General features: G+C 40.9%; 1 long non-coding RNA gene across 4 annotated transcripts in view; it reads left to right on the top strand.

The window, feature by feature from the left end:
• The window catches only part of LOC142410087 (uncharacterized), a 183,137-nt gene that overhangs the window by 108,779 nt on the left and 49,201 nt on the right, over positions 1-25,157 (top strand). The window lies entirely within an intron of this gene.

Genomic DNA, 25,157 nt, shown 5'->3' with positions numbered 1-25,157 from the left:
CTTTGTCTCATTTTGGATGTATTAAATTGCAACTCCAGTAGATTTGGGCTGCTAAACTGAGGAAAAAGATCCCTAAACTCCTTTCTTTTTCCATGGCAGAATGGAAACAAACACAATAAGGTGGCTAACAGTAAGGAAGTGGGTGAGATGGCAAATTACCTTGCCCCAAGTTGCACTCTGTAATCTCAACGGGAATTTGGAATATTCCCTCAACAAAGGCTTGGGGAGGACATTTGAAATGTGTTTATTGCAAAGCATTCTTTTCCTTCCAGCTGAGCAGCATATAAAGCATTAGCTTGATTGGAGTCATCACTTTCTAAAAGTAGAGTGCCCCAGACTAAAAATTCCAGGGCGGTAAATGAGGGAGAGATTTTTCTTTGTGAAACAGTTTGAAAGTTTCACATTCAGTCATCAAATTTCATGAGCTTCACCCATCCTCGATAACGGTCCTCTTTAAGTACTTCATCAAGATAGATGTAGAAATGTCTGGCTGGTAGATCAATAAAAAGTAAGAAAAGTTTAGAGCGAAATTAGGCAAAAGAAGAGGAGCACTATTAAGTGTGGGTAAACATAAAGAAATTGTTAATATACTTAAGCGTAGGTAAACATTGCTACTGTGGGGATAATCGCAATAAATTGTCGTTCGAGTAAGCAAGAGGTTTCTCTGATTCACAGAAGCATTAGCAGGTGGGAGTTGGCAGTGTGCTGAGGTTTCTTTTGCTGCCGCTCTTGTTTCAGCTGCAAGGTTTCGTAATGCTCACGGGGAAATCTGGGAAAGCAACATTGGGAAATGCTAGTGATTTTGAAAGTTCAGTCAGTTTGGGTGACATTTGGCATCATCATTTTTTCCTTCTGGTGAGATTCCATTAACTTTGCTTACTTTGTTGGCAGTAACTAAGAACACTACATAGTTTTTAATTGCAATATGGGAACTTCTACCAGGATGACTTAAGGGCAAAACAGCTGCACCCAGTCTGTTCTTCCTCCTGTTTCTGAGTTTAAATAAAACCTGGTCTTATCTGAACATGCACCCAGAAGACTGGATGGTTATTTAAGCCCCAGTTAGGGAACATATTTAAGAATATGCCTAATTTTAAGCATGTGCTTAAATCAATGCGACTTAAGCAAATGCTTGAAGTCAGGCATGTGGTTGAGGTGTTATCCTGAATGTGGGTCCTAATCCTTAAACAATAGCAAAGCACAGAGGAAAGGGCGAGCTATCTGGGTTCCATTCTTGGCTCTTTTGTTGGTTGTGTTATAGTCTATAAAATAAGGATCATTATTCTTATCCCTCTTTGTGAGGCACATTGAAAATTATCGGGGAAAAGCACTCTGAATACTGTTATTATTGGCTATACTTCTTGAGACAGAAAAAATTTAGAGACAGACATTCTCAGTGGATTTCTGGTTCTTCCTCCTTTCACTCAGGCAGGAAATACCATGAGAATGGAAAGAAGGATGCGTACCCATGATCACAAATAATCTTAATCTCCTTCTTTGCGCTGCTGCTGTAAATAATTACATATTGCTACACTATTGTTTCTGGAAGTTCCCGCAGCGTATGAGATGTACTGCGTGCAGACATACCTGCTTCAGATATCACAAGCGAGCTGAAAACTGTGTTGGAAGATAATAGTTCAATGGAGAGCGTGTGTGTGTGTGAGCGAGTCAGTGCTGGGGGAGGAGGGGAGGCTGCGTGTTCCTGAGCCCACGTTATTAGTAGAGCTGCACTGAAGATTGTAAAGGGGCACAAGTTTGTATAAGTTTAAAAGCTTGCTTGAAAAGAGCGCTCTGATCAGAGTCGCTAAAGGGCAGCACATTAAGGCAAACAATCCTTAGTCCCACGTAGCCTTATTAAACGCTGTTCCTATCAGTGAGGTGTTGCAGGACCAGGCTCCATGGTGCTAGGCTCCCATGTGCAGTGCTGTGTTACTGTTTGGCTGAAAAAGCTTGAGGCAGCAAAGAATCTATTATTGATGATCATTCAGAGTTCCCCACATTCTCACTACCTTAAGTCAGAGCTCATTCTCCAGCTTCCATGTGAAGGGCCTGGAGCCAAGGCCATGAGCCTGTGTATATGTGTTCAGGACAGTTAATATTTATGATGCATCTTACTGGGAAAATTAGTATAAAGCTGTGTTCCAACAGTACATTTATCCCATGACCTAGTTTTATGAATAACATGCTGAAACACGGCCTGCTTGATTTAAACCTTTGTCACCCATTCTGATGGATACAGTGCCTAGCTTAGGCTTATGCAATACAAGCTAGGATTTGTGCAAAAATATGATGTGTATTAGTGCAAGGTAAACAGATGGTAATGCTTTTGTTAATACCAAGCACATACAAAGATATTTATCAAAGGACCACATGTAAGGTCCATAGCTCTTGGCAGAGATCCCTACGCTGTTACATCAGCTAATAAGAATAACCATTTTATTGCATTACATACAGTTTTTACAGGGTTGCTTTAGACTGCGCAGGCGGCTGCAAAACTTGCCACAATTCATAGGCTAAGTATCTGATTCTGAATAGTGTTGAACATCTATAATACCCTGTTGGTTTTTGTTGTTATTTTTATTTTATTGCTATGGCTCTCGGCATTTCTCCAGATCAATCCCCTCCAAGGGAATTCCACTGCTGCTTACCAGCTCTGAAATATGTATAAGAAAGCCAGGCGGTGAATACACTGAAATGTTGGAGTGGAGGTACAAGAAATGGTTAGTGAGAGATTTCAAAGGGAAAGAGAATGAGCTGTAAAGATTGGAAGGGAACTTTGACACTACACCAGCAACAGAGAAATGCAGGCAACTCTGGAGAAGGCAGCAGTTGTTTTTAAAGAAGAGAAGTGTGGCTAAACACAATTTATGCCAAAGAATGTTGCATCTGAAAACTACAAAGATGGTTTAGGTTGGCAGGGTTTCCTCATCTGATTTATACTCTCTTCTTCCATCAGCAGCAGCAGCGGAGATTACTTGTATCGTGTACTGGGGAATCTCGGTCCTTGGAACATAGGCAATGCCCTGGGGATATAGCTAGTAACTCTGCAGAAGGAGAAAATAAAGTTTTCATTACTACAACCAACCAACAATAAGAATTTTGATTTTCATCTCGTCAAAAAGATGTTACTTCTCTGGAGATAGCCAGTACCCGTTTTGAAAGCCGTTTCACAAGGCTTACTCTTGACTGTGGAGCCATCTAAAGAAGACCCTAGCCCTGGCTCCAAAGCCCTCTCGCTCCCCCTCAGCTGTGCTAGCGCAACTGTTTGTGGGGACACGTTGTAGGCTGGATCACAGAGGCTGCAGTTCGCTGCAGTTCAGCGAACACAAGAACAAGCCAGGGCAGCTGCTGCTGAAGGAGCCATCCTTTCCTGTCCCATGGGCCAGGTCCACTGTTCCCACTCTGTAGCACTTTGTCTCTTATGCTGGCTGAGCATGACTGGTTCATTAGCTACACAATGCACCAGTGCGAGAATGAATTTGGCTGAAAATGGACAAATTTTGACTTTTTTTTCCTGCCAGGTTTGTTTTCAGCCAGATCAGTTTCCTAATCTGTCTTACCGCGAGGCTGTGCACTTGCTTGTGCCAGGATGAAGAAATGCTGAAGAAGGAGTAGGAATGAGCAGGTGAGGAAGAACAGAAAGGCTTCTTTCAGGTGGCAATGGTGAGCCACATTGACCTGAAGTGTTTCTTGATAGGACAATATGACTCGATCAACAGTAAAAAGAACCTGGAAGAAAAGAGGAAAGGAACATGCTTAACCTGGACCATTTCAGTGATGCTGTTTACAGCATGGTCTTCAGTAAGGACATAACTTCAGTGAGGTACTGACATACCTGAGGGCCACCGAAGCATCATGGGTGCAGGGACCTACTTTGCTGTAGCAGCACGTTTATGTGGGATCATACCCTAAGCATCAAGTTTCCCATAGCAGGGAGGCCTGCAGTTTCCAAAGCAGTGTACTTTTGAAACCATGTAGGGCAGCGAAGGCAGTGTGGGTAGCATGGAGCTACTTCTGCGGCACTCCACGACCTAAAATTCTGCACTGAGAAACAGAAATGTATGCAGGGTCCTGAAGGAGGAGAGCACAGGTGCCAACTCCCATTGACCTCAATTCTTAAGCACATAATATAATCTTTCCTGGATATGCTTTCCTGAACCACTGCATGCAATTAGTTAAAAAATGAGAGGAAAGTGTGTGAGTAGTAGTGACATTTCTGTCAAAAAAGGCACTTTTTCACAGAATTCTCAGCACTGGACAAGATTCAGATCCCCTTATATTCACTCAGTAGTACTTTATTCCATAGCATTGAAGTTATTAGGATCCTCACAGGTTAAAGCATTACCAAAAGATAAGCGAGGGTATGACAGTGTGGCCTATGTTTATATAACACTACTTCTGTCACTAGGATAGTTTCAGGCCAGACTGCCAACTCCTTTTTCCTTGGAGAGTGGCTATGAGCAGCTGCAGTTGCATTGACTTTATACATCTGATTATGAATTTTCATCGGAAAGGTAAGATCCTCATGATCTGGACCTTATTTGTTTATTATTATTTATACACTGCCTTCCTGTCATTGTAAAGATAATTTAGTTTACTCTTTCAAGGACTAATTTGTACCATTACTTTAATTCTGTGTATAATCAGATAAGAAGTGGAGCTGAAGAAAGCAGTTTTGCAGAGATTTAAGTTAGCCTACTTCAAGACACTGCCCATGCACGTGCTTCATTTTAAGACCTAAATGTCTTTGATTTTGGAACAGTGGTGTGACTCAGAAGCAAATATTGTTAAATTAACTCTGTTACTTTCAACTCCATCGCAGCCATCACTCTGTGAATTTTATGGCACGGCTTTTCTAAAGTTAAAATCCTAAAATCCAGCCCATGATCACTGGGACAGCTCCCAGTAATTGTAAGCAGGAGAAACACAGCAGCAGAGCATATATACTCTTGAAGTCATTTGCCTGCATATCTGCAGCAAAGCTATTAAACCAGTCGTCTTCTTGGTCTGAGGTTTCTTTTAAACGTTTTCTCTATTGTAAACATTCCACTCCATTTTCTTCTGTATTGTGGCAAATGTCAGAACTCAAAGGACTGTCATCGGCTGACATAACGACCACTGCCCCTTCCCAGAAACAAACCATGCCACCGTATCTTTCCTAAGACTGTTGCTATACTGCATTCATGTGGGCAAGCTTCCACCCCTAGAGTTTCAATAGCTCAGTATTCTTCCTTCTGCTGGATTTTATCCCCCAAAGTTTTTTCAGTTTAAAACCAGCTTGAAGAGACTCTTCTTGGGCTTCTAATAGATGAATGAAGTGGGCACGCAGTGGGTAAACAGAAAGCTCCAGGCTTAGCTGTGGCCATTCCCCTAGGGTAACCATCAGTTTGGGGTCGAATGGGAACTAGGAGGTTGGATCCCAAACTGGTCACAACTCATACGACTGGAGCTGTTACAGTTTCTATTAGCTGAGGTTCTGCTCCGGGCGGTTTTGATTTCTAACATTTCTGTTATTATTTTACAAGTATTTCAACTACTTGCCAGTAGGTGTGTCAATTGCCTTGTCTAATCTTCCCTTTTGCTGATTCTCGTTTGCCTAGGCACCTCAATAAATTACCAGAACTAGGAAAGGGTCCAAACCAGTAATAGTCTGTAATCATGATGTTTGGGAAAGTTTGGATTTAAAATTAGAAATGCATGTTTCTGCTAAAATTGCACCCAAATCAGATGTTCAGATCTTTTTTCTTCCATCTGAAGACTATGAATAGATTCTCTGAAGCCTGAGTTACGCCGTACTTCAATGAGATGTGGATTTATATCCATCCTAACCAATTCCCTCTTGAATACCTCATCTTTCCTATGCAATTGGGTAGAGTAGACCTGCAGAGACCAGGAAGAACCTTGAGGGTTTAGGTGCTCGATAAGACTTACCAAGACTTCTGTGAGACCTGGATGCTTTTGAAACTGTTACATTTCTGTGCTCAAGTCTGATATCTTTTATAAGAGTGAATCCAGATTTTCAAAACTGAAAGCAAAACTCTTCTTTGCCACCTTCAGACTGTTTAAATGGCTTTGATTATTTTGTGTAGCTGCTCAGCTGAATGTTATACAAATATAGTTACGGGTATATCATGTGGCTACACTGAAGCAAGCAGCAGCTTATGCCAGTGGAAAGTCAGTCTCTCCATCTCTGCCATGTTTTGCCTCCTGTCATGTCTTCTATTAACAACAGGAAATTTTCAAAATGCCTAAATAATTTAGAAACAAAAGTTTAACTGCAAATAGCAGCCTTCCAGTAAGGGAGCCTAAAAGAAAGCTGGAGAAGCACTTTTTACAAGGGTATGTAGCGATAGGACAAGGGGTAATGGCTTTAAACTGAAAGAGGGTAGATTTAGATTAAATATAAGGAAGAAATTCTTCACTGTGAGGGTGGTGAGGCACTGGAACAGGTTGCCCAGAGAAGCTGTGGATGCTCCATCCCTGGAAGTGCTCAAGGCCAGGTTTGATGGGGCTTTGAGCAACGTGGTCTAGTGGAAGGTGCCCCTGCCCATGGCACAGGGGGGTTGGAACTAGATGAGCTTTTGGAAGGTCCCTTCCAAACCAAACCATTCTATGATTCTATGAAATCAGGGAGTTTCAGGCTTCTAAATCACGTAGGCACTTTAAAAAGCACATCTGTATCTGATATAGTAAGTAGTACTCAGAATTGGGAACTGCCTGGTCCGTAATGACTTCTAATCGACTTTGTGATCTGTGTAATCATTGCGTAAGGAAAACGTTACAGAACTTACTTCCATATCTAAGGGCAGAGTTATTACACTGCCCTATAGCTTAGCAGTCTAAGTGCTACAACAGTAAATTAAAATAAATCTATCTGAAATAACTGTTTATACAACTGACATTGCCAGGAGCAGGAGTGGACATGAAATAACAGCACTTTTATTTCAGGACTACACACAGTATCTGATTGACTGTAGACCTGATACTACACCCAGGATGCCCAAGATTTCATTGTGGTTTTTCCAGTTTCTTTGACAAGTTCAAATACGTATTATGATACCACATGGAAAATGAAGGCCTTGATCATGGAATCCATTTTCAGATGAATGATCCCATTTGGTCAAAATGGATCATTTGTGTTTGTAGGAGTTGTAGGACTGGCCTTTCATTTTTACAGTAATTCATTTTCACATTAATAGATAAAACTCTACTTCTAGAGATGAATTAATATTTTTAAGGCAATTGATAATTATTGCAACTTCATAGCATGGCATGAAGTTTTATTTGGATTTATTTCCTTCAGGGTGCCACGTGCTAGCAGTACTAGGAGATGGAAGGAACAGGATGCTCTTTCTTTGACCCATTCATTTTAGAAACGTTTCTTTTGTTAAAAATTAGTCCAGTGGCCTTGGGACAAGGCAAGGGCAGGGAGGGGATTTTATTTTGCCAGGGGCAGAATGTCAAGACTTATGGGCTCTTCTGCTTGAATGAAGTTGAGAAAATGGATTGTATCAGTGCGGCTGCTCCCTTCACAGTCAGCTTCGTAGGGCACAGAGACCCTCCACCATGAAAACAAACCTCTGTTTTACAAATCGGCACCCATCTGCGTTCTGTGGCAGACAGTGCAAAGAGCTGCACTTGAGGTGCAAGGTGTTTACTTCTCCCAAGTGGACGCTTAGTTAGTGTCACATTCCACATGGCTCTCATGTAAAAAAAAATCCCGTAGTCAGAAGGCCAAAATTAGCTTCTCCTTAAAAGCCTGAAAAGGCAAAGAGGAGATTAAAAACTATGTGGGTCACAGTAACCCTCTCAAAATGAAGTGACTGATACTGAATGCTGAGAATGAACTTTCTTTTCCCATTTCCAGACGAAAAAAGATAAAAGGTCCCTCTAGGCTCTGGTTTTAAATGGACTATTTGCCATGGCTCTGATTCCAGGTCCAAGGCCATCTATTTGGAACTGTCTCGATCATGTTATGTCAAAAGGAAAACCTTTATCAGATTTCAGCACAAAATGAAATGAATGATGAAAACCAACTGAGCCAGGTAAAACCTGGGTGGGGGGGAATAGTGTGATGACAAAAAGAGAGAGCGAGTAATAAGCAAAAGACATTCAGAATATTTTTGGAAAGCACATAGGAGCCTTTAGGCATAGAAAGATATAGTCCAGTGCACCATCAAACAGCCCACTCCATAAGCTGCTGTGGGGACAGGGTTGCTAGAGGGTGATAAACTATGTACCCAAGTAGATAAAACTGTTCAGGAACTTAGGAAGAGAGTACATTGACATTTATTACACAGGGACCTGGTACGATTTCTGCCCTTTTGCTGGTGGTTAAATACCTGTTTAGAATAACCTAATAACTAAAAAGTTACTTCTAATAGAATTTTTGTGCCAGGATAATGCTAGTAAAATCTAAATATATATGCTTTATGAGTACAGCTGTGCAAATACATTTTCTGTAACAACCAAAAGTGAGGAAAGAGGGAGAGGAAGGAATTGGGGGGAGGGGAGTGAAACCAGCTGACAAGCAAGAAACAGGAGGGGAAATGCATTTCAGACTGAATGAGACATCTCATTTGGGAGATTTCATTTGCCTTTCTAAAAATTAAATATAACTGAAGATCCAAGTGAAACATTCATAAAAATGAAAATCTGAAGTGTTTTGTCTTGAAAAACCGTGAGATAAGTAATTTAAATTTTCAAAATAAACCCAATGCTTGAAAGAGTATTCTACACAAAAACTTAATCCTTTTGGCTATGAAGATTCATATATGATTAAAAAAGTATTTGACTGAAAAATTCATTAATTTATTTTTACACAGGTACTTTTCTCATGCCAGCATTTAATTGATTGAGCAGCATTCTGGAATGCAGGTGTCAGAATTCAGAGACCGGGGTTTAGGTCAATAGATATACATACATTATTATATTTCCTCTTCAATCTGGTCTTCATATAGTTTATACCTTGGTGTAATAATTTTGGATGCCAGTAGGATCTTTTTTTTTCTTTTTTTCTTTAACCAGGGTAATGATCTTGATATTTGCATGATTGCTATTAAATTACAGTCTTATAGGAACACAGTTTATCTATTCCCTTTCTGTATGGAATAAATCAACTATACCAATATAGCTAATGGTGCAAATTAGGTGGGTAGAGAGTCCTAATTACTGAAGTCACGTAAAACGTCATGTAGTCTACTGGGTGTATGAGTTATTGCCTTCTCAGCCGGTACCTCTGCAAAGAATATGTGTAGGTGATTACGAACAGTCCCTTGATATTTTTATTGAATTGTCCACACTCTGCTTCTTCTCCAACAGCAACAGGCACCTAAAAATAGTCATACCCTGAATAAATCTCAGGAATGAACACAATAATCCCATACTGGAATCCATTAATACCTCAAAAAATAACCAGGTTGAAAAATGTTTCCCAAATTCTCCCTGACAGACACAGGGGAGCATAGTGGGCAAACGTGAAAACCGTTTTTGGTGAAAACCGGAGGTATTTTTTCATTTGAAAAAAAATTGGCTTGCGTGACTCTAATGTTTGTTTTTCCTCCTTCTCTTTTTTAAAATTAGAAGGTTAATTTTCAATGGAAAAATGTGTCAATTTGCCCTAATAAAGAGGCTTTTGAGCTTTGCCTAATGCTTGGGCAGCAGGCCTCTGAGGAATGTCAGGAGATGGAGCAGCAGCATTCTTCTGGCTGCCGGTCAGTGCGAAATCAGCAGCACAGTACGACGGTTGACTTACTACGCTCCTGGAATTGCTGTCAGTCAGATTAGATGCGAAACTCAGGGCTGAATCACAGAACATGTGTTGCCTTTTTCCCTAGACTTTGATAATTTGATCTTTGGAGTTGTGTGTTCTCCTACCCAAACTCCTCTTACAATTTCTGTTTGAAATATCAGTGTTTACTCAGCCCCAGTTTCTGTCCATGCTTTTCTGTCCTGTTTGCCAGCTTCTGCCCTTTTTACCCAAGGTGATTTAATCAAACTAGAAGATAAAATTATTTCGTCTGAAAGATTCTGCGCAGACTGAAAAATGCTATTATTTAAACAAAGGGTGTCTGAAGCCACCTTTTATAATTAAGCCGGTTTACCCATGTGGAACACACTGGCTGCATTAGGGCGAAATGATAATTTTAAATTTAAAACATGCTCTCCCTCATTACAGAAATGTATTCTGCCTTTTTTTTTTTCTTTTTTTTTTTTTTTCCCCTCCCCCTGGTTCGTTTAAACAGAGATGCCATTCCTTTCTCCATCTGAGTTAAATACCACAGTATCCTTTTCGGCAGGCTTCTAAGCTAAATCTAATCAAGCTGTGTCACAGCTCTGTCAGGCAGGTTGCTCTTTCTTTGGCCTTGAATAATTGGAAGAATGTTGGCACTTGTGCCTGGGCCATGAGAACGTGACCCGAGTTGATATTTAATCTACTTCAGTGCTAGGCTGCACTAGGACTGGGGCCTAAGCCAGGCCTTGGGAGCAGTGTGTTAGCCATCAGCAGCACTCATTTTACCTTGAAATGGATTCCATTTGATGTATCATTACACCGCTCCAGGAGAATGCTTTAATGAGACAGATACATGCGCTGGAAAAGATTAAATTGTTGTCCTTTAAACTCTTTTTTGCTTTGCTAGCCTAATAGCTACAAGGTGCTGGGAAGTACCTGGGAAAGGCAAAAAGGTTACAGAGCCGGCCAAAAATAGCTAAAACTGAAGGTCTGTCATCTTTGGATCTGCAAGCACATTGCAAGAACTGCAAATATCTGGTCCGTTCTCCTCTTACGTAAACTAGAAGCAAGCACTGAAATTGTAGTTCCATTTTCACCTCCTTTCAGAGAAAGCTGGTACTATAAGGGAATTTCAGAATTGCTTCGTGTATCTGTTACTTCGAAGCAGCCCTCTGTGCACAACTAAAACATTCATCATCACTTGGGATGTGGGAGAGAAAAGTTTTCATTCCTCTTCTCACAGGCATATGTAAGCTCCAGGAGCCCTCAGGAAAGAGGAAATTCCTTTCAGATCTATGGGTTGTTCCTGCTGAGCAACCTGAAGTCACAATGTATTTCAATAGTTTTGTTAACACTTTCATGCAGATCTCGGTGAGAGCTTGTGAGGTAGGGGGTGGGAGAGAAAAAACGGCGTGTGGGGGGAAATAGCAATTAGAACCTTTTCCAGAGAGAAGCGTTAATTGCCCTTTTCTTGACTGACAAGAAAGTCTTCTGACTTGAATGACTTGCTGAGGCTGAGGTGTCTGAAAGTGCCCAAGACTCAGGTCACACACACGAGGAACTATTTGAACTTTGCCAAACGGGGGAAACATACTCACAATTTGCAAAGGAGCTGGAGGCAACATTTAATTTGCATTAAAAGAAGGTGATTTCAATGACCCTTAATCTCTGATAATGAGATGTATCCATGTGGACACAAGCAGCTGCCGCACCGCGAGCAGCGATTTCCGCATTAAATCTCCGTCCCAGAACTTCATGTTTTGCCGTCCACTTTTTTCCACCGGTTGTCCCCTGAGCCTAGGGCCAACAGGCAGCACCTCTCCATCTGACCGCATGGGCTAAGGGATGTGAACAGTGGGAGAAAGGAGCTTTGTTGTGGAGTGAAGTTGTGAGACACTAATCAGGTGTGTTACTGATTAACTCGGCCTCCTCTGGAATGTCAATGACTTCTTTTCTTCCAGGCTACAGTATTAAGGGATGGAGTGTTTGTCCCTTTCACAAGTACTCCCCCAGTCTAATTTCCACTTACATTGTTAGCAGAGGCCAGCACCTGCTTTTAAGTCATTCTAGCCCCTGAGATGCTGGGTGCCTTTTACATTTTACAGTATGTGAGTCTTGATAAAAGCAAAGTACTGTTTCAAAATATGATGTTAACTAAAATCTTTTCCCTCTTACTGCGATAAATCATTCTGTGCTCTTGAGAACAATCTCCTCAAACCTTTCACATCAGGCTGAGGATAAATGCTAACTAACCTTTGAAGACAGCTAATAAAACTGCCTTCTAAATTTGTGCTTGTATTCCGTGAAAGATCCTGGATGCATTAGCAAAGGTAATGCCAAGAGTCTTTTTATACATCTTTTTGTGTGCTAAACGATCGGACAAAAATGAAAAACTTTCTGTAGAACAGACAAGAGTACTCACGGTTGTCCATTATCCACAGTTTCTTCTCTCTATTTATTTTGACTATGAACTCTCATATGACTAGAAAGTCTATTCCTCGCTGGGAATGTTTTCTCACAAGAAGGACAACAATGTCAGACTGACCTGAAGGAGGTTGTTCTCTCTTACATTTCCTTTGAGGTTTTTTTTCCTTGAATGTGACTTGTTTCAAATGAAGCGAGGCCATCAGAGATGATCTTCTGTCACTGTCAAGCGACAGCTACCACATTGTTCTATTAGTGGACATTCTGATTTTGTTTAAGTTCAGCTTCAAGCAGTCCCTTTACTTCATCTGCTGACCATCAGGGAAGTGTTTACTGAGCTTATTTGCAGCACGAATTGTTTCCTGGAGTACTTTGATATCCCATATTTTTTAATAGGTGACCAAACCACCTCTGCCACACCGTTGCCAATATTGCCTCCTTGCCTGACATAACCGTGACTCATTTTTCCTAAATCTTGGATTACAAAACCCCTGCAAACCTGGTATTGCTCATTGAACAAATGTTTGGGGCAAAATTTTCAAGGACATAAACAAGCCAGGAACCAGAATATTTGCAAGAGAAGACATTCCTGAGGCCAGTTATGGTTACAAAAGCAAACAAACAAACTCTCCCCCAAATGCTAGACAAATTATCACCTTTCTGACCTTTGTCAGATTGCCAGGTATTTCCAATGGATTTCAGTGAGAATAACAGACAGACAAGGAGTGCAGGACCAGCGGCTGCTGCTGCCTCATTTTTTTCTTACACCTTGTGCATAATCTTAGGCAAGACACCTCTTTGCTGCAAAAATACTTTCAGATAAATGGCTAGGGGAAAGTCTATTCTCTATTTGTGTGGCATCCATGACCAAATCAAAATCACGTATGTTTATTATTTAAATTTATTGCACGCACTGGTTACAAACAGAAGACTAGGATTTGTCCTGTAAGCTGCTAATATGAGGCTTTATTTAATAATTTTCTAACTAACTGCTGCGTTATATAGAAATGTTGTGGTATCTTGTTAGAATATGACAACGCAGTTTATCCGGTGGCTTCTTAAGCTGGCAAACATGGTGGCTGAACAATTTCCACTTAAGAAATGTTTGCTGGATTCCCTTTATTGGCCCTTTGTAGAAAACTGGATCAGGGAAAAGTGAGGTATCACACAAACTGCCAAAATAACGGCTTCTGCTTGGCAGCAGCTGAGCAGTCTTCAGGTAGATCTAAAAGCATTGCTAAATCATCTACACAACTAGAGAAGTATAAAGAGAGCAATAATAAGAAAAAGAAAGCTAGGGGAAGCCAGGAGAAAGGGAAAGCTGTGAGTGCAGAGGAAGGAAAGGCTGGGATCTGGGTGATTATTCTTCTACAGTGGTTAGCAATGGTCTTCTACAGTGGTCAGCAAACTGAAAAGAAACAAGGAATATTATGGAAGTGTATGACTAAGCAGTGTTCTTCCTTACTGACTGTATCTTCACTCAGGACAGGAATCATCTCTGACCTAGGCACTGTTGAGGCTTTCCCTCACTATGCTGCAATTATATATTTGGAGCTAAAGAAATCCTGAACTTAGGAATTTGTCTGTCTTTATGATATATGGCTGGAAAACCATTTCATTTAACAAAGAAGGCTGAAAGAAAATGTGCTTTTTCAAAATTTTGTTTTCTCCCAAGTCACAAAGTGCTAATACTTTCAGCAGAACTGGAATACAAGCAGTAGCCTTCTACTTAATTTGCGGGATTTTGATTTCATTATGCTGTGAAATAGTCCTACAACATAAATATTCATAGCCTTATGCTTAACGTTAAGCAGCTGCATAAGCTGCTTGAGCTCATAGACCTGGTCTTCATATGTCAAAGAAATGACCAGACACATGCACAGAGCAAAAGCAGAGTTTTCAGAAAGATTTGGAAAGATAAAAACACCTTTCTGTGGTGTTTTTAAAAAGTCAAAAGCGTATCGCCACAGCTTTTGGAATTAGATGCTAAATGCAACAGTTAGATTTAGGCAAAACAGAAGGGTCTTTGGGACTTTGGTTTACACAGTACTGTCTCTTGAACTGCGTTTGATTTTGCAGTTACAATTGCACAGTGAATGGTAATGAACTGAAGAACTCCTGAAGCCGTATGAAGAAAATCTGTATGGGAACTTACTCTGTAACACCCACTAGATGTGGAAATGCAGATCAATGGGCTGAATACAGTAGTCTATGGAATTACTCTGCATTTCCTGCAGTGCTGGGAGCTGTTGTCCGAGCTGCCTAGCATACAACTTGCTGACACTTAGATTCATAATTTTTTATTTTATGTAAATAGAGTAAAACTTTTTTCTGGAAAAAAATTAAGTGCTTTCACTCTACAGCAGAGCTGCTCATTACTACTAACTTTTTTTTCCTGCTAGAAATGGAAACACCTGACTGGTGTTTAGAACTTGGGCCCAAGGTTCTAAACAGTTCTAGTAAATAGAACTCTTTCGGAGAAATGTAAATAGAATGTAAATGTAAATAGAACTGTATCGGAGACTCTCTGAACTAATAGCCACTGGATTTAAAAGGCAATTAAAATAATTTCAAGCATTTTCTCTCATCCTGATGACTAGGCATGAATTTCAGTACCAAGTTTGCAAAACAGTTCATTAATGCCTGGTAATGTTAATAGACATGATGATTCTATGCCCGTCTTTTCATACTCGCAAGCTTACACACAGTGGAAAATTTTGTCTTTGAAACCTTACTTACACTTCTCTTTCCCTCTCTTTTTTGTTACTATCTTCTTTGCTCTTTCTCACTGTGGTGCAGTTTTAAATATTTACTGTGGTTGGATAACCAAGCTGTTTCTTAATGTGGAAATACTCTTTTTAGTTGCAAATGCTCCTTTTAACATGCACAACATTGTTGTCTTTTTTATTGTTACAGAGTCATTGCAATTAAAGAAGCAAAAGGCTTCTGAGGTCATCTAGGCATATTCATGCCAGTGCAGGATTGTTCTCTGCAGAATGCTTGATCACTATCTCGTTGTGAAAGGTCCATGGGATGGAATGTCTTTGGGTGGTTATTATTCCCAAATTCTTCCCAATTACATATCTAGATTCTTAGGAAATTCTTTCCAACTGCATCTGGCTTAAAAAGCCCTTTCTGCTTTTTCTTTCCTCTTATCACTTGCTTTGTCACAGCAATACCTTCCCTGTAGAAACTACAAACTCTGCCTCCTGAACAAACTCATCTCAGCCCACAAGAAGTCTTTGCTGAAATCACCTAACTGAGTCTGGAAGAGTCATGCTCAGAGTATGGAGCCTTTCCTGCGAAAGGCAGAGCTCACATCCCCTGAAGTCTTTCAGGCGCAGCCTGACCCTGGACATACAGACTTCCACTGGGCACTTCAAGGTCAGTCCAGGTGCCCTCTGTACAACCGAATTTCACATTTAAGCTTAATAGAGGGGAAGGTGGTGCGAATGAAAGCAGATCTGATCCCAAGATGTGCACAGCATCCACAGCTCCCATTCATTTTAGTGTGGTTGTTCAGCTTCGTACTTTTCTTGGCAACATGTCCTGATGGACGGGAGGCCAAAAGGAGGCAGTGGTGCTATGAATAGCTACGCTCGTAATTCTGCAAGGTGCTGAGTGCCCTCTCTCAGATTTCTGTAATGATGGATCTGAGCAAGGCACAAAATGGCTCCACCCATAAATAAAATGGGGAAGAACCCATTTTCTCAGTTCAGGTGGTATGTTTGGGGTATGACCACGTGCCCATATGGCTAACCGTTCTCTTTCTCTCCAAAGAGGGTGGTTTTATTCATACTACCTAATGGAAACCATGACGGTCTCATTCCGTTCCTCAAACTGCTCTGGAGGGTTGTCCAGGAGAACATTAGCTGGCCTAGGCCAAAACCATACCCAGGAGCGTGCTGACGGTTTAACAGGAGGGATAAGGAGGGATAGCTGCATTCCAGTGCTTTCGTTGGTGTCCTGGCCCTGTTTCCTTTCCATATTTATATATAGCCAGACAACCCTTAAATATTCCTGCTGTCATTCTTCTTCTTCACATGCATACACTGATCATGAAACAGTTCTATCATATGAATTACTCACAATTTAGAAAACCCAAGGAGACAAAAATATCTCTATGGTTTGCAGACTTATACACTCTATACATTAATACTATCCTGAGTTAATGTGTGCTCCAAAGATCCTGCAATCTAAATAAATCAGACAGGCAAGAAATGAAGAAAAGGAGGCATTATTCTCTGTGTTGGGAGATGTAGGAGATTGTGGGTGAGATCCAGAAAAGGATTTAGGAGCCCCAAAGTGAAATTTGGGCACTTACATGTAAATTGTGATCATAAGGATCCCAGCTTAGCCCACCCTACCCTCAAAAGAGCCTATATGCTATGGGCACAACCAGTTTTTATTTAAAAATCCCCAGTGACCTAAAATTCTTCTTCCCACAGTACAACTACATCACTCCTGGCAGTCCTGAGCAGCTCAAAGCCTGTTTCTAGCTCAGGTGTCACAAAAACTCAGAAAAGAGGAGTTTGCCCGCCTTTGCTCTCTAACAGCAGTGATCTCACATGCATTGTAACACCTAACACATCAAAATCCCTAAAGAAGGAGTGGTGGCCACTGCTACCTTTAAAAATTCAGTCACAGAGGAGCCTCCCTGCTACATCACAGGCAGTGGTTAAGAGCATTTCAGGAGGGAGTGGCAGTGGGAGCCCCAAACTCCACTTATAAGCAACAGAGAGACTAAACTATGGACTGGGAAACCATTTTAAGTTAATGATGGATGATGACCCAGGCACTCGTTAAATTAAACAGTGAACAATATTATCAGGGTAGGATGCCAGCTTCTGGTGGTTTTCCATTTCAGTGTACCACTGCTCACATGAGAAACGCTCAATGAAGGTGATCCCCTCTTGAGGAATTTCTCTCTTTAACACGAAAATGGCATTTCCAATGGCAAAGATGACCAAGAGGGGAAGGAGGTGATTTGGGCTCTGGAAGGACAAAGAGGTCTGCATTTAAAGGAAGGCAATTTTAAGGGGAATGTCGGTTTCTCTCCCTCCTTTTCCTGCCAGTAGGAGTACACAAGCAGGATGCCAAGGAGGCTCGTTACTGTATTTTATTCTCTAGTATGCAGAGAAACTCAGAAGGGACACCAGAAATGTCAGCTCTCAGTGACCAGAAAGGAGCTGGGAGTGTGAGACTGAGTGCGAAGGCAAAGGGACTGTTTGGGAGGACTGGGTTAGCAGGAGGCTGGACAACCAAAGCTACAACAGCCCTGGGAAATCCATGACATGGGACATGCAGGGGGCCCATGACCATTGATCTCTGTATAGAGGAGGTCAGGGTTCAGTTTCTTCCTCTGCCTCAGGGGACTCAAGGCTCATGTCCTACCTCCCAGGAGAGCTCTCTGGCCAATGAGCAATAAGCTGTTTTGGGTGAGGATGCTCTCTGTCCATCCTGTCCAAGCTGTGCCACTAAGCAGAAAGGAATTCATGAAACCAGAGGAAGAACGCAAGTGTGTTGGGGCATGCTGCGGGAGTATGGGAGAAACATGCTGGAGTGAGAGTAGGGTGATGGGAGTGCTTGTCAGTGTTGCTGTTATATTTCTGTGAAATAAAATCCTCCATGCCCTCTGCAGAGCCATTCTTCTTCTCCCCAGTTGTCTGAAGCTCTATCAGTTCGGCATGGAAAAGGTATGACTATTAATCACTGTCCCATCTCCAGAGATGTTACCACCAGGAGCTTTCATTCCCTAACAAAGTGGAAATCTTCAAAGCAACATTTAAGGAAAACATTTAAGCATACCAAAAAAAAAAGGGGGGGACTTAACTGCATGAATATGGTGCTTCTTAAGCAGTTTATTAGCAATTAGTACAGATTAATGTATCTCTGCTTTTCTGTAATAAATTCAGAATGAAAAACGTTAATTTTCACCTTCAATCAATCGATGTTAAGAACTCTAAATTATCTCTACAAGAAGATAGTATCTGCTGAATTGGGGATTGTCTTATGATGAGCTTCTTCATATAGAAATGGCATATGAAGTTTAACATAATTTCAAAAACTGTTCTTTCCCAAAAATAAAGAATTTAGATCACAGGACTTAAATTTCACTCCTTAATTTGGTAAAACTCTCACTGGCTTCACTGAATTGCCTGGTTGGATTTTGGTATCAGTGGGCTACCCATAAAATAGTGTTAGTAAATAATATTTCATAGAATCTAAATGTTGGTAGTCTAAGACCGTAGCTTTAGAATAGTTGCAACATTTCAGCCGCAGTTGATTGAGTGAATAGTTAGTTGTGAATTCAGGTAGATGTTGTAGGATACAATCTTACCCACCCATACCCTTGCAATCTATACCCTTCCTGACCTACCCAACACTAGATTTGATATATCTGTAAGAGCCAAAGTTCCTGTTGAGAGCAGTGTAGGCAAGCCCTCGCTGTAACTGGGAAATTGCAGCAAAGTATTGCATTTATATTGAAGTTCATCCTGGAATGTGCAAAGAATGATCCAGCTCTCAGTTTCATCTTTATGTGTATGCATATGTATACATTTACATGAGTGTATGAAAATGAGTGTAAGCCTGCACTGTCATTTTAACTAAACTATGCAGGCTGTAACATAAATGCCCATGACCATATAGCGAACACAAAAACACCATAGAAGAACTTGCCTGTTGCAGACTAATGCACAAACATGGCAAAATCTCAGAATCAAGGAAATGTTGTAGCCTCAGTTCAGCCCATTACATCTATTGTATCACTTAGGCATAGTATTTCTCCAAAGGTCTGTGTGTCTCCAGGCCTTTATAATGTAAACCATCACACCTTGCAGTACTAGTTTCATAGAGTGGTCTTGTCTTCCCACAGGTGGAAATTAGTACACTTGGGATGGCACTTCTACTTGGGGTGCTGCTTCACCAGGAGACTTAATTGCTTCCAAAATTGCCTGCTAACTGTGTGCCTTACTTGAGAGGTTCTACTCTTCCTAACTGCTTGGCTTTGTAATACAGCTTTATAAGTAAAATCATCCAGTATCGCTCTGCACGTTGAGGACCGAGCTCCAAGGGGCTTTGCCCAGGAGCTCACCTGTCCGCCTGGCAGGCCTCCGCCCGGGGGCTGCCGGAGCAAACGCGGACCTTGTAATTTCTCTGCTCCTGTTCCCAACGCCCAACACCACAGCAGCCCCCAGCTGCCATGAGCAACCACTGCATGGAAGCTCCTGAGCAACCTCTGGATCAGGCCAAATGCTTCTTAGTCCCTATGGCTGTGTCAGGTTGGAGGCTCTTGAGCCCCTACAACCCGTGTCAGGACAGTGCACGTGACATGCTCAGTATCTGCTGAATATCTGAAGCCTTCATCCATGTATTTCTTGTTGCGTTGTCAGAGCACAGGGCAGACTCTAACCTCTCAACAGTTTGTAAGTTAGCCAATTCTGGGCAAACTCTCAACAGTAAGGCAAAAGGCAGCCCTTGATCTGTAATAATTTAAATCCCTTCTCTCAAGTATGGGTTTCTTGAAAGTGCTTCTCTGCAAAACATCTAAATGGGTTTTTTTCCTCTTATCTTGTTTTGGAAAATGGGAAAGTTTCAACAAAAAAACACATAAAACAGCCTGAGGTGAATACATGGAAAATATTGGGCCAAACAATTACAGTTTAATGAAGTAAAAAGTCCAAAAGTCTTGGAGAGAAAATTTTAAGTAAACATGATTGCAATTACTAGTTCCACCTTTGAAGTATTTCCTGACAGTTTTTTTCTCTCACGCATTAAAATAAAGGAATTAAGCAAAAGATTTAAATGAACTAAAACCAGGGCTTTTATTCCAAACTCAGTCTCAGATTTAGTTGTGTGAAATATTTGTCACCAAACATTAGGATTTTACCGTATCTTCTTGCTTTAGGGCATTATTCAGAAGGCTTTTAGGTTTTATCTTTCTTATTGACAGTAAAGTTTACTATACTGTGGGGTGGCAAACAGATTAGGAAAAGCCCAAGCTCTTCCACCAAAGCTGGATGAGGAAGCAGGGCCTGCGCACTCTGTTCTCAAGACTTCAAACACACCAGATTCTCCCCCCATCATTTTTGCATAATCCAGTGGAATCTGACAAACAAAAGACTCTCAGAAGTCAGATGGCATTTAATTTGAGTAGTAGGTAATCAGTGAAAGAGAGTATCCTGGAGAGAAGGTAATTTGTCTTGAGCTGACAATTTGAGATGGATGTGCTGGGGTTATCTGCAGTGTCAGTTCAGTCAGAGATGAACTGAACTCCATTTCTCTTGCTAGAAGTCTAAATCAACAGAGACCTCAGAGATAATGAGGTATTTAACGTGTTCTCTCTTCTCCTTGCTAGGAGATCTCACATCTTTTCTCAAGAAAGAGAGCTTGAAAGGAAAAGGAAAGGAAAAAAAGGAAGTGACAAAAGGGAAAAGAAAGCAGACATAAAGGGAAATTTGCTTAGTAAATTAACTATAAGAGCTGCATTAATCTAATCTAACTAATGGTACATTTCCCCCCTCAATTGGAGTAGATCAACGGAGTCAGATAAACCATACCACTCTCCCGTCTCTTGGCTCTGTTTTCTATGCTGTGGTTCAGGGACCACTGGAAGACTACAGAGTGCTTGCTGGAGTCCTTGGAGAGATGCTGGGCCTTTTCTTCATAAACTATGATGTTTTGGGCATTGCCTGAAATAATATATGGTAGAATTGGCCAAATCTGAGTTTCTCTTTTGGGGTAGAAGTCTTTTTATTTTAACACTGAGTACAGTCCAGATGAATTGTGGTCACTTTAAATGGGATCCAGTGCCATCCAATTTGAGTGTAAATACATTTTTTACATGTTAATGGGGAGAAACGAAATAAACCCCTCATTTTAAGAAACTGAATGCCCAGAGAAACAGAAAAGCTGTGAGAACAAATTGCTAATGATGTTACTTTAGAAAATATGTGAAATTCATTTAGAAAAATTGACTTGTTTTTCCATTGACTTGTACTGAGGATTGGCACATACAGGAGGGGACAACATTTGAATAATGTGAACCTATTATTTGTTTTATAGATTATAGGTCTAAATCAAGATCAGAGCTATCATAACATAAAGTCTGAAAAAGCTTCTAGCTAAAGGTCATGGCTCAAGAAAAAAAAATATTTAAATCCTGTTCAGGAAACCACTAAAATATGCTCTTAACTTTAGAACTTTAAACTTTAAAGCCAATGGCATTGAAACATTTGCTTAGTATTATGCACACACTTAAATATCTCTCCTGAATACAAACACTGAGTAACAAAAGAACTAAAAGAACATAGGGTGGCAGAAAGAAAGAATATTATTAAACAATGTTCTTTAAACAGCATGGCTTTAATTTCTTCTGTAAAATATGCACGTCTTTCCAAGAATCTGGCATTCATTTTTGCCTGCCTCTTTGCCCCAGCAACTAGATGAGTATGAATATTCCTATCGATAATTTGAGACCGTGTCGTGCAGCAGTCTGTTTTGCTTCAGAAAAGCAGTATTCAGGTTTCAAAGTGGATGAAATATCTGCTACTAACAACCCAAACATTTGTTTAGCTCCTTGTTCATACACAGGTCTTTGCATTTATACTCTAAAATAAAAAGAAGTAACTCATGTTTTCCTTATGAGTCACAAATCATTCCATTTCCCTATGACTCTCAGGACGTTTTTGTACATTACGGGCAAACAATTCAAAACAAGACTTCTCATTGTCCGTGGGGTTTTAAATATGGCTGACCAACACTTTTAAAATTGAACGTTCTCTTAAGAAATGATTTATTGCTATCAGTGCAATATTTTGCTATTACAATGTGTTAGAAAACCAATTTTTGCTATAAATCTTTTAAAGATAATATTTTTGAGCTCTTGCTGTCAACACATGTTGTGGGGGAAGACGATTTTCTAACCAGAGCCCATATTTGACCTCTTACATTTTTCCCCATCAGAATTCTCAGGATTTCTCCCCATGCTGGGTGGAAAGAGGCATGTTCCCCAGCAGATAGCTTTTGTGTGCCAACAGTTAGGGAAATTTCTGTTCCTTGGAAAATTGCTCGCAGTGCATTAAGACTGAATGGCCAGCCTAGGGCAGAGTTTCCCTAACTGTGGGCTATAATCCCCCCAGGGCCACAAAAGAGTTCAAAGGGGGCTCTGAAGTGTTAGAAAAAACAGTGCTGGTCAGCAGCTGCTGACTTTTTCCTGGCTGGAAGAGTGAGGCTGTGGTTTCACGAGATTAAGTCTTCAGCACCAATTCTGGCTTCTGGTATTCCCTTTCCAGCCTTTCCCTACTGCTTGTTTCATCTTCCCTCCTGCAGTGCACGGGCCCCTCAGTTCTCCTGGCGTATTGGTTTGTGGCTGTGCTGTGAAACGGATCAGGAATTTGATCCAATTTGGAGGAAGACACACAAAAAACTAAGTGTTTCTCTGCCAGGCTATTTTTAAGCTGGACTTATTCCCTGCTCCAGTTCATTGCACAGATGCATCCATAGCTGTACTGGTGTAGCAGAGGGAGCGATGTGTTGCAACACCGAAGCGAGGGATGAGGAGCAGGAACACGCCATTCTGGCAGTGCCGCTGGAGGGCTGTGCCGGCAAAACCGCAGCCACAAGAGAAGCTTTAATTATTGGTGGCAAGAGGTTACGCTCTCTAGGGAACGACGAATTGCTTTTCAGTGCCTTAATTGCTGGCAGCAGCTCAGTTCCTCCAGAGAAGGAGCGAGCATTTATCCCTAAAGCCAAAATTACAGCTGAGTCTCGCTCTCCTCCTCCCCTGTGGGGCACGAATGGCTGCTGACTCAGGGGGCTGCATGAAAACGGATGTTTCAAAAAGGGGCCACCTTTTCCAAATGTTTGGAAACACTGGCCTTGGAATCCCGATGGGATTTTTATCGCTGGGTGCTTATGACAAATCCAGCCCAGTCTGATGGTGAACAGTATCTGAAGCAGAAGTTTACTGATCTCAGGAGGAGATTGTTTGTCCTATGTAGGACTGTCATGCTCTTGTGTCACTTACCACTGACTTTAATAACTTTATGTTCGTGCACATGAAGTGAAACTTTGATTCAGGGAAGCCACTTCACGTTCAGAACCAGTTGATGCTGGTCTTAACAGTTTCAGCAAAAAAGGGTTGGTCTGAATTGCCAAGAAGTGGTATAAATAGCTTCAAAACATTGTTAGAGCACACTGGCTGAGCTTCATGGAGGGACTCAATGAAAACAGCACAGAGTTGGAGGACCTAGAGTATGGTCTTCTCTTGCAGCGCTTTAGGTGTCAGTGTCAGAGAAGAAGCGACACATAAAAGCAAATGTTACATCGTCCCAGCTCAATTTCACTGTACCTGCCCCATAGAAAACTTCAGCAGACAAATGCATTCTCTAGGTGAACTCAGCTTCTTTTGTACTTAAGGAAAAAAATACAGAAATATCATTTCAGTGGGGGTGAAAAAGCAAGTTAGACGTCAGTTGTGACTGTCACCGTTCTATTTTTGCTGATTGAATTCTAGCACATGTTTTAGATCATGGCAGATAGTCAAGATTCATTTCATTGTAATAGTGAGGGAAATGAGAAAAAGTCCAGCCCCTAAGACAAAGGGCTGCATTTTCAAAATATCAAAGCTACCTAGGAACTTTCCTGAAATCAATTTGATTTATTGCCTAAGTGCGCTAAGTTCATACATTCCTAATATATGTATAAATCCCTTTGAAAAATAGAATTTAGGTTCCTACATCATTTATATGCCTTTGAAAATTTACCAGGAGCCTGTTTATAGGCCAGAGTTGAGAAGTCCATGACTCTGAACATCACACCAGTTTTAAATTGAGAAGATGTTATAGGAAATCTAAACACCAACTTTATCATCCACATGTAGCCAGAATAAAGACAGACAGCTCTCTCCAAGGAGCGGTAACTTTGCCCTGCTGCCTTGTTCAGAGACTGCGCAATTTCCATTTCATGTGGAACCTTTTGTCTGTTGAAGAACCCTCTTTCTGCCATGTACATAGGTCAGAAACCCCTCACACTGGTTTTACGCTGCATGCTACAAAGTCAAGTTTTCCTCTGTGATCTCCACAAGTGTTCAAGGCTCAGATTTTAATGTTGGCCGTAAAAAAAAAGATAGGAAATTTGCAAAGTCTGAATCCTGATCTGGATTCCAGTTTCCAAAAAACAAGTCACAAATTTACTATGCTTAAATCCCCAGCTTGAGTTTAAAATCTAGGTTCACAAAAACCACTGTTATGTATGATGCTTCCGACCCTGCCAACATGGACACACACACACAGAGTTCAGTGGACAGCCTTTAGCCATCACCATTAATCACTCCGACTTTACAAAAACTATTGCTGTTACCAAAACATGTCAACAATATGAGCCACATCATTTAAGTGATGCTGATGTTGTTTTCCTCCTCTTTTAACAAAATAATAAACACTTATTTGCCATAGGAATTGGAAACAAAGTATGAATGACGTGAACTTTTTAAGACCTTGTTCCATAGAGGGCATGTGCTCTATTTTCATTTGAATTTATACAGTACAGCCAACCCCAAACATTCAAAACTCATGAATCAGACTGTCTAGAATAAGGGGGATGGCTTACAAAATTAATATTTTAAAAACTGAATGGATGTTGGGTTTCCTTTCATTTTAGAGCCTTTCAGTGAATGTGGACCAGCATGGCATGTTTTTTTACGGCAACACTGAGGGTCAATAGTTCACTTTAAACTGTGAATGAAAGCTGAGATTCTTATAAAATCTTGTGGTTTTTATATATTTGCTGGTTTTTTATATTGACAAGTTTCCATCTACATATGGAACAGGAATTATCTGTGTTAGCAGCTGTACGTATAGATGGTCCCTGTCCCAAAGAGGTTACAAGCTAAGCTCAAACTGAGAAGTGTTTATATATAAACAAAAAAGCTGTTTCAAGCAATCAGTGTGAGGTAAAGTTACAGCGTCTTCTTTACGAGGTCATTTGTGAGCATTAT

The sequence above is a fragment of the Mycteria americana genome, chromosome 5 (assembly GCF_035582795.1).
Source record: "Mycteria americana isolate JAX WOST 10 ecotype Jacksonville Zoo and Gardens chromosome 5, USCA_MyAme_1.0, whole genome shotgun sequence".
Lineage (NCBI taxonomy): Eukaryota > Metazoa > Chordata > Aves > Ciconiiformes > Ciconiidae > Mycteria > Mycteria americana.
This window is presented reverse-complemented; position numbering and strand designations above follow the sequence as displayed.